General features: G+C 46.7%; 1 pseudogene; it reads left to right on the top strand.

The window, feature by feature from the left end:
* The first annotated feature begins 266 nt into the window (after nt 1–266).
* On the top strand, nt 267–9,004 carry LOC119381872 (uncharacterized; annotated as a pseudogene).
* The last annotated feature ends 208 nt before the right edge of the window (nt 9,005–9,212 follow it).

The raw sequence follows: 9,212 nt of genomic DNA, 5'->3' as shown, positions 1-9,212 counted from the left end.
ATTTTTGGAGCTGTTTGCAAGTTTGTGTATGTTTTTAGCGGCGATGGGTGCCCTGTCAAGGCATTTTTCGAAGCGTGGAGTCGCGCAAAAAAAAAACGTAGTTTGATGGCCTCGCCATGGCACCTACAAATCTCCGAATGGGCTCATTTTCGTCGTAACGCCTGCCGAACAAAATGCGTTCAGGAGGCTGCTTCCACTGCAGAGCATTTATGTAAGGTTTTTATCAGAAGCAGTTACCAGTAACATCGTAACATCGAGAAGAAGAAGAAGCCGTATCGAACGGCTGTGCTCGGAAATGCTCTCTGCTGGGAACAGCGTATCGGTCTCAGGCCGAGGATCATCAACCCCGTTTCTTGACGAAGATTCAAGCTACAAAGTCGTCCTGCCTCGTCTACCAACCGGTAACGATGTTTTGAATTCCGTTTTCCTTCATGCCGACTTGAGTGGTAGACCGTATCGTGCCCCAGACTTCCGTGACGCGCTGCTCGAAGTGGTGACCACTGCAGATATGATAGGTGTGGGACAATATCAAATGAGCCACGTATGGATGGTTACGTGTGCAAGCAGCGCGGCGAAACAGAAACTTGTCACCCGTGGTGAGCTCCGTGTAAAAGGGCGGAAGTGCATGGTGATAGACCCGGAGACCAAGAACATTAAGCTAAAGCTTCTATGGCTTCCACCTCATCTTGAATCACGGCGTGTGGAAGAGGCGTTCCAAGCTTACGGTGTGGTGAAGTTCGTTGACAGAGATGCGTGGAGGTGTGCTGGTATGGAGCACTGGATGACAACAAATAGGGATGTTTCCTTGTAGCTCAAGGACACCATCACTGTGAGCTCAATACCGCATATTATGTCTATCTACGGTCACCAGTGCCTAGTACTTATTCCCGGTAGGCCTCCGCTGTGTCTTCGTTGCAAGCGAGTGGGGCATGTCCGTCGACAATGCAAAACACCGAGGTGCATGCAGTGCCATCGATTCGGTCATTCGTTGGATGCCTGCGTGTCGACTTACGCCAGCAAGCTTCGTTCTGGCCAATCTAGCGCAGAAGAGCCGCATCTGGACCATCTCATGGATGCTACGGAGGTAGTTGATGCGACAGGAGAAGCAACCGGAGAAGCAGTAGGTGGCATAAAGGAAGATCAACACTTGTCCATGGAAGCCATGCCCAGCAGCCACAATAACACTGCTAAAGACATCAGCGAAGACATCAGCGATGAGATTACTGCAGTGGAACACTCCCAGGAAGAACTTAAAGAAAAGCCTCCTGATGACGAGGGAGAAGAAGAGGCAATGGATAGCAGCCAGACCAGGAAACGTCCGGCACCGCTCAGCGACGAAGCAAGAACAAGTGCGTCAGACGCAACAGAGCAAATGTCCTCTTGTGGCCCACGTGTCGTCTCGTTTGGGGACCGAGGGTCGCGCCGCCTATGCCAGCGTCCTCAAGAAAGTGCTGCTAAAAAGTGCAAAGGAGGTAAAGCCACAGGTTGCCCTGTGGCTAAAGGCGACCAACAAAAGCTTTAAGTGAGCAAAATGGCTACCGCACTTACCTTCCCTACGTGTGTAGCGACACTCAACGTACGTGGCTTGAGAAATGTTAGGCGTCAGTGGCAGTTACGCCACGTGCTTGAGCAGTATAACATTGACGTTGCTGCAGTGCAAGAGACTAAGATTTCGTCTGCTAATGATGCCGACCTTGCACTCGAAATTTTACGAGATTATTATGTATACATAAGCCAAGCACGTGGTGCTTCCGCTGGATGTTTTTTATTAGTAAGAAAGCGGTTAAATCACACTTTAATGTCGCTACATGTTGATGGGGAAGGCCACCTTATTTGTTGTGACCTCTCTTTTCATTCCCAAAATTGGAGGTTTGTCTGTGTCTATGCTCCCTCAAAAGTAAACGAGAGGAAGGCTTTTTTCCTCTCCTTAGCTTCGCTGCTGAACACTAACAGAAATTTGATAGTGTTGGGAGACTTTAATTGTGTTTGTGACTCTAGAGATCATTCATATATAACGAATCGTTATGATGCAAGTGCGGCTTTACTGCAGCAATTACTGAATGACCACAATCTAATAGATGTGGGAGCACATGCGCCCTCCTCGGTAAAGTTCACGCACTTTCAGGGTGTCTCACACGCTAGACTAGACCGTGTGTATGTATCTATAAACCTATGGTCTCACATTCATAACTATGCTGTAAAGCCCATATTTTTTACAGACCATTGCTTAGTAGCCGTTTCATGGGGCCCCCAAAAATTTCGTAAGGTTCCTCCAAACTGGGAACTATGGAAGCTTAACGTACAGCTCTTGCGTGAGGAATGTTTCGAAAAAATAGTCAACGAATTGCTACGTGAGGTAACACAATGTCGACAGCTGCCAATTTTTGCTCAGTGGGAAATGTTCAAAGAGAAAGTTAAGTATGAGGCAATTGGTATTTCATGCGAGTTGACCCAAAGAAAAACTGCTGAAAAACGTTATCTTTTATGATTTACTTCATAAGCTCCATGCATTTGAAAGTCAAGAGCCGGGATTGTACGTTGATGAGATAAATTCGGTTCGAGCACAGATACAAAAACATGATGCAGAAGTATATAGAGGAGCAATGGTTCGTTCACGTGTTACTCGTTTCATTGATGAGGAACCCACAAAAAGCGCTCTTGGGGATGAAAAGCGGTATGCACTTTCTAAACAGATATTGCAAATTGAATCGCGTGGTTCTATTTGCACAGAGACATGTCAAATAAGAGCCGCATTCGAAGAGTATTATAAAAAACTATTTACCGCGGCTGAGCTTCGGGATGATTATGAAGAAAAAGCTGACCACTTTATTGCGCTTGTGCCACCCTTACAAGAGGACGACAGACTTAGTGTTGATGGGCCCATCACTAGGGAAGAAATAAGGTTTGCAATAAGCACGTTGCATAAAAACAAAACTCCTGGCCCAGATGGCCTTAGTGCGGAATTTTACATAAAATTTCAAGAACTTCTGGTTCCTTTTCTTGAGCAACTTTTTAAGGAGGCTTATGAACGTGGTGAGCTTCCTCCTTCTTTCTATCAGGGCCACACAACATTAATACCAAAAAGTACTGACACTGAAGCGTTAAAGAGAGTTAACGGATATAGGCCTATATCATTATGTAACGTTGATTACAAAATATTTGCGAAATTGCTGACAAATCGCCTGCAGACAGTGATCACTAGATGCGTAGGTGACCACCAAAAATGTGGAATTCGAGGCCGCTCTATACAAACAAATATCCATATAGCGCGGTCAGTCCTTGAATGTATCGATGGTAGTATGGACCAAGTAGCCCTTCTTCAAATAGACCTCGCTAAAGCCTTTGATAAGGTACAGCATGCTTTCCTGTTCAGGCTCCTAAGACATCTGCAGTTGGGTGACGTACTGTACAATGGTATTTCACTCTGTTATAAAAAGTGCACTACAAGGCTCATTGTAAACCGCACACTTTCGGATATAATAGAGTTAAATTCATCCGTACGTCAGGGGTGTCCGCTCTCGCCTTTGCTCTTTGCAATATACCTGGAACCACTATGTTTAAGTGTGCTTCTAAATTCTAGCATTAGAGGATACCGATACGAGGCTGAGGAAATTAAAGTTCTAGCTTATGCCGACGACATCGCCTTCTTTTGCACCGATAAACCTAGTGTTCAAGAAGCAGTAAACACTACGTTACGCTTCTGTGAAATCGCTGGAGCCAGTATAAATTTTGATAAAAGCAGAGGGTACTGGCTTGGAATGTGGGCTCAAACTCCCTCAGTGTTCTCAAATATCCATTGGAATGCGACTGCTATGCGGTATCTTGGTGTGCCTCTTGATAACTATCGTAACAACTGCCCGCATTGGACGTCCGCGATAACTAATATCCGTCGAAAGGTGTCAACATGGCACGGACGAGACCTTTCCATTTTTGCAAGAGCTAAAGCGTGCAATGTATTTCTTGCATCAAAGCTTGTCTATGATTTGCAGGTATTGCACAGCTCTCGTGTGCACATTCAAGCGTTTCACAGGATATTTGCTTGTTTTATTTGGGGCTCTTCATGGGAACCTATGAGAAGAGACAACCTTTTTCTTCCACTTGAGAAGGGCGGCCTCAGTCTGGTGCATTTGTTTGTGCGACAGTTGGTGTTGCGATTTTTAAATGCGAAGCATTTCTTAGCGAACCTCTGGCACTTTGAGCGTTTCTATCTACGTATCTATCTATCTAGCTATCTATCTATCTATCTAGCCGCCTACGTCTGGGTGCTCTCATGATCGCCTCCTTAACTTGGTGTAGACCAAAATTTGCATGGGAGGGTAAGAGGATTTGCGAATATGATTGTCGGGTCATGACATGAATAAAGTTAAAATCCTGTTGCGTACGTCGTCAAACCCTTTCCACTATACACGTGTGGCACATACCCGTTTACCACGGGCCGCGGTGTACGGGTATGCGCCACAGGTGATTGACAGTTTATATCCACCCAGTAACGGCGAGAACAGACATTGGTACCTTAAATGCTAGAGCGTTAAGGAAAACCAACATTGGCAGCGTTGACTCAACGAATGGAAAGGATGAAAATTAGGATCCCAGCAGGAATCGAACCCAAGCATTTTGCGTGGCAATCACGTATTCTACCTCTGAGCCACGCCAGGTCTATAAACTGGTTTGGAAAAACAGCCTACGCAGGCGTAATATCGGTACAACGTCAATTGTGGTTGTGGTGGTGGCTATCTAATCTTACAAGAAAGCAATAAACACTACATGATACTCCTACGATGTGTATACTCCTACGATACAGGCGTCATATCAGATTAATGTCTGTGGTTACAGTGTTGGCTCCGCATTTATAGCAGTCTAATAAACAATATGTTTGTATTTTTATGATTCAGCAAGCTATATTGAAGCATTGCTCGACCCCGGAGGAATAGGATATCATATGTAACGAAAGTTACATATGATATCCACATCACCGCACCGTAAGGCGCACTTCATCCACCAGAACGACGCAGTGTCCTCTTCATTTCCTACGAGGCTGTGCGATGGCCTCATGCTGACCGAGGATGACGCCAGATTGATTGACAGCCGCTTTGCAGACTAGGCTACGTAGGCCACATACGCCCAGGTAGTCTACAAATACGACAAACACTATCCACTGATGTTGGTCTACGTAGCACTACCCAGGCCTACCAGCGTCGACGCCCTATACCTCACCAACGCGAAGGGTGGCTTCAGGTTCCGACATGTCGCCGGCTCTGTCGACAGACAATTTGTCGACGAAATGACCGAGGCGTCCACGAATTCTAACAGCTCTACTATACCACATAGTTCACTACACGTGGACCCATCGTCACCACGATCGCGACCGGATCCTATAACAAGTCATGACCAGCTGCTGGTACTCACTGATCACGGTGATGATGCCCTTGTTCAAGAACTGTCAAGAACATCTTGCACACATGCACACGGCTTTGTGAAACGTGCGTGTGTTCTCGGGACACGTATAAGCACTACATATCAGCTTACCGCTTCTGGTGTTCGTAATACCCACGTTGCCATTGGCAGCGTTACCCAACCGTAAACAACTGGTTATATAACACATATGCGGCTCTTCAACATATATATATGTGTGCGTATAAAATTTATACAAATCTTTAGCGTCATTTTGTAACGCGTCGCTAAGTAAAAAAAGTTACGCCACAGTCACCTACCCGCCGCATGCTTCGCATAACATCGACTCCCACGGTACGTGGGATCTGCCGAATTTTTTATCTTAAAGACGTCTGTCACCCATTTCTGTTGGCAGTTCTTCGAAACCGTCTGAGTTATCCTCTTCCTTTTCTTTATGTCACGACAAATGTTGCCAAGGAATCGCAGTTGTCGGGATTCTTAAAAGAAATTGTTGATACTGTCAACTTTTTGAAAACCAGATTTACATTAGAGTATTTATATAATATAGACAGAACAACGCTAACCGCTGCACTTGTGAATAGCCTTTTCCCAGAACCTGCATATCGACTGCCATATTTGCTTTTGCCTGGCCATGATGTATTATTCCGTGTACGTAGGATGTGCATATCGCCAGCAGCGAAAACGTTTTTCTTTAAACTGCACACATCCACTCTACCAGTGAAGAAATGGCTCAATGAAAAAGCAATATATGTGCCCTGGACTGTAAATTGTCGACTCTGTGACCAACCTGAGACGATAGAGCATTGTTTTATGCATTGTCGTGATGCATTTTATTTCTGGGACATTCTAAAGAGGACAATCAGAAAAGACCTTCCAATCACAGCTCATGGTATTCGGTTCCTTCCTTTCAAAAAAAGCCCCACCAATAATACACCGTATGATTTATTTATGTTATTAGGACTTTATGCGCTATGGAAAAGTCGCATGATCGACAGGCACGCCGAGCCACCACGATCGACGAGGTCTGTCTTCCGAGAAGAAGCTGCTCAAGTGCGCAGTGTTGTTGAGACTTTTGAGCCCGTTCCGGAGTGGCTTGCACTTCTGGACGCTTTTGTGTGTTTGCCTGACTTTTGAACAGCCTCTTACTGTAGGCAACAATGTGGGTGTTCTGAATGTTAAGGTAATTCTAATGTGACGAAGTATGTAGTGTGTGGTTCACAGCAATAACGGGTCATATTTCCATGAATTAAAGAAAAAAAAAAGTAACATCGTGGCTTTGTGGTAGGACGCCTGCTTGCTACGCCAACGGCCCGGGTTCGATCCTCAGTGGGACCGAATATTTTTATTGTTTATTTTATTTGCAACTATCTATATTTATCGGTCAAGGACGATTTTTTGCTCACAAGCGACGCCGGCACAAACGGCGAAATTTCTGCGAAACGAGCTCTCTAAAGCTATCGCGGTAAAAGTAGGGTTAATAGGACAGCCTTGGTACGCACAAATTACTTAGCAAGGTATTATTTCTTACATCATCGCCAAAAGAATCGCTTATAGTGCAGAAAGAACATAAAGAAGTGAACCGCTCAAACACATGAAAGTACGAATTTTGTAGGTAACAATACTACCGAAAAACAATGGGCCAGTAAATTTTCCAAGAACATGCAGAAAAAATGGCGAAGCTTGCACTGAGTTGCGCAAGGCTTTAAACAACGAAGCTAGGCAATTCCGAAGTCTGATCTGGTCGCTTATAGGCTGTTGCTATGCCTCAGATAGGTGCATGACGCTAGGTTGTGTCTGGGCTGTTGATAGGCTTTAGCTAGGTGATAGTAGGTTGCTTCTTGGTTGCTTCTCAACTCAGAGAGGTTCCATGTAAACAACAGACGGTCACAGACAGGACACGGACGTCCAAACTCCAGAGGCCGAAAGTGGCGCTGAAACCAAGCATTCGCACTTCTCATCTATGGGCACGTCGTCGTTCGCGTAGGCGCATCCATCGCTTCGGGATCTTCCCGCAGCCGCCGTTGCCTTTCCCGTTCCAAAGTGTTATCTCGCTGTACGTACTCTCGCTGAAGCACTCCGTACAGATGCTTCGCGAAGCCTAAATGTGCGACCATGGTGTTTATCGCTCGGTTTATCCTGACGGTTTAATAAAGCAATCCTGAATTACTGATTTCATCTATCTTGAAATCCTAATTGGTGTTTGCGGCCCATTTGTTGCCTTCCTCATATTTAGTGGTCCTGCGGTGAGTAGTGGCGTTTGCCCATTTCCTGTCATAATCAGTGGCACAGCGTGCACTGGGTACAATTGTTCGGGGAGCGAAGCAGACGATAACGAAGCGAGCGTGCGCCGGCAGGCGCTCTGTACCAGGCCAAGTCTTTAAGGAACAACAACAACGAGATGATAGTTTCTTGTATACATCACGAACCGGGCAAACGGCTGGTATAACAGCTTTGCTGTAAAGGAAACCTATCCACTATCGCTGCAGTAGTCCTTGTTCATGCACACACAACCAGCAGCCGCCTTCGTAATGCATTTGGTAATAGATATTATGGGAAATGGCTATGTAATATAACCTTCATAGTGATTTTTCCTCTTTACTCTTGCGACAGCATATTTACATGAGCCCTTAAGCACCACATATTTAGGTGCGTAGCAGCTATTGTACGTCAGTGGAAGACAAAAGATATTCATTTTTCACTCGGTTACAGTGCAACACACACGACGACAAGAGAAGGAAACGGACAACACGGCGCTGTCCTCGTGTGTGTTGCGCTGTAACCGAGTGAAAAAATGAATATCTTTTGTCTTCCACTGACGTACAATCGCTGCTACGCAGCTAAATATATGGTGCTATATATGGTGCTAAATATATGGTGTATATACATGCACACATACACATACAAATGTGTATGTGTGCACATACACATTTGCACATACAGCTCGCCAACCGCCTTCAAAAGGCGGTTGGCGAGCTCTTGCCGCATAATCGAGAAGTCAGCGCCTGTGTCAACCAGTGCTGTCTTGTGGTGTCCGTCTATGAGAACACTGAGATCGGCCCGTACGACGTCGTCGGCATTAGTCGTCGTCGTCGTCGTCGTCATATCGATTTCTTGCGGCGGTAGGGGGGACTTTTCGGCGTCTCGACGATTGGCAACCTTGCCCCCGGAGGTCGCAGCAGTTAGTTTCCCCGGCGCGGGCTCGGGGAACGGCCTCTGGTAACGTCAGCGTAGCTCTGGCGGTAAGTGTGACGCACAGGTGATGGAGATTGCCAACGACGACTTGGTGAAGGTACTTGGCTGGTCGACAAGCGGTCACCATCGTGGGCGCGACGGTCTTCAAAGCGAAAAGAAGCCGGACGTGAAAAGTTGCCAAACCCAGCATCTCGATGACGGCAGTAGCGGGAAATGTGGCCTGGTTCCCCGCGGTGGAAGCAAAGGGGTCGACGGTCAGCCGTGCGCCACAAGTCGGTTCTGCGAACTGGTGGTCGTCTCACAGAATCCCGGTGCCACCAAGGCACGAGAGCGGGAGGTGGCTGGAAGGGCGCTGCCTCAGGTGAAGGTGGTGGACGACGGACCACATCAGCATAGCTGAACGGACGTGGCTCAGGACATGGCGCGGGCGATGTAAAAGCTTGCCGCAACTCCTGGCGCACGATTTCAGCGACAGAAGCAACTCGCGGCTCGGTAGAAGGAACGCCGAAGGCCCGAAGTTCCTCACGCAGTATTTCCCTGATCATTTGTCGCAGGATACTTTCGCCAACGGCAGCATTCTGAGCCGCAGCACTTATTGGCGTGTGGTT

Source organism: Rhipicephalus sanguineus, chromosome 2 (genome assembly GCF_013339695.2).
Source record: "Rhipicephalus sanguineus isolate Rsan-2018 chromosome 2, BIME_Rsan_1.4, whole genome shotgun sequence".
In the NCBI taxonomy this organism is placed as follows: Eukaryota; Metazoa; Arthropoda; class Arachnida; order Ixodida; family Ixodidae; genus Rhipicephalus; species Rhipicephalus sanguineus.
This window is presented reverse-complemented; position numbering and strand designations above follow the sequence as displayed.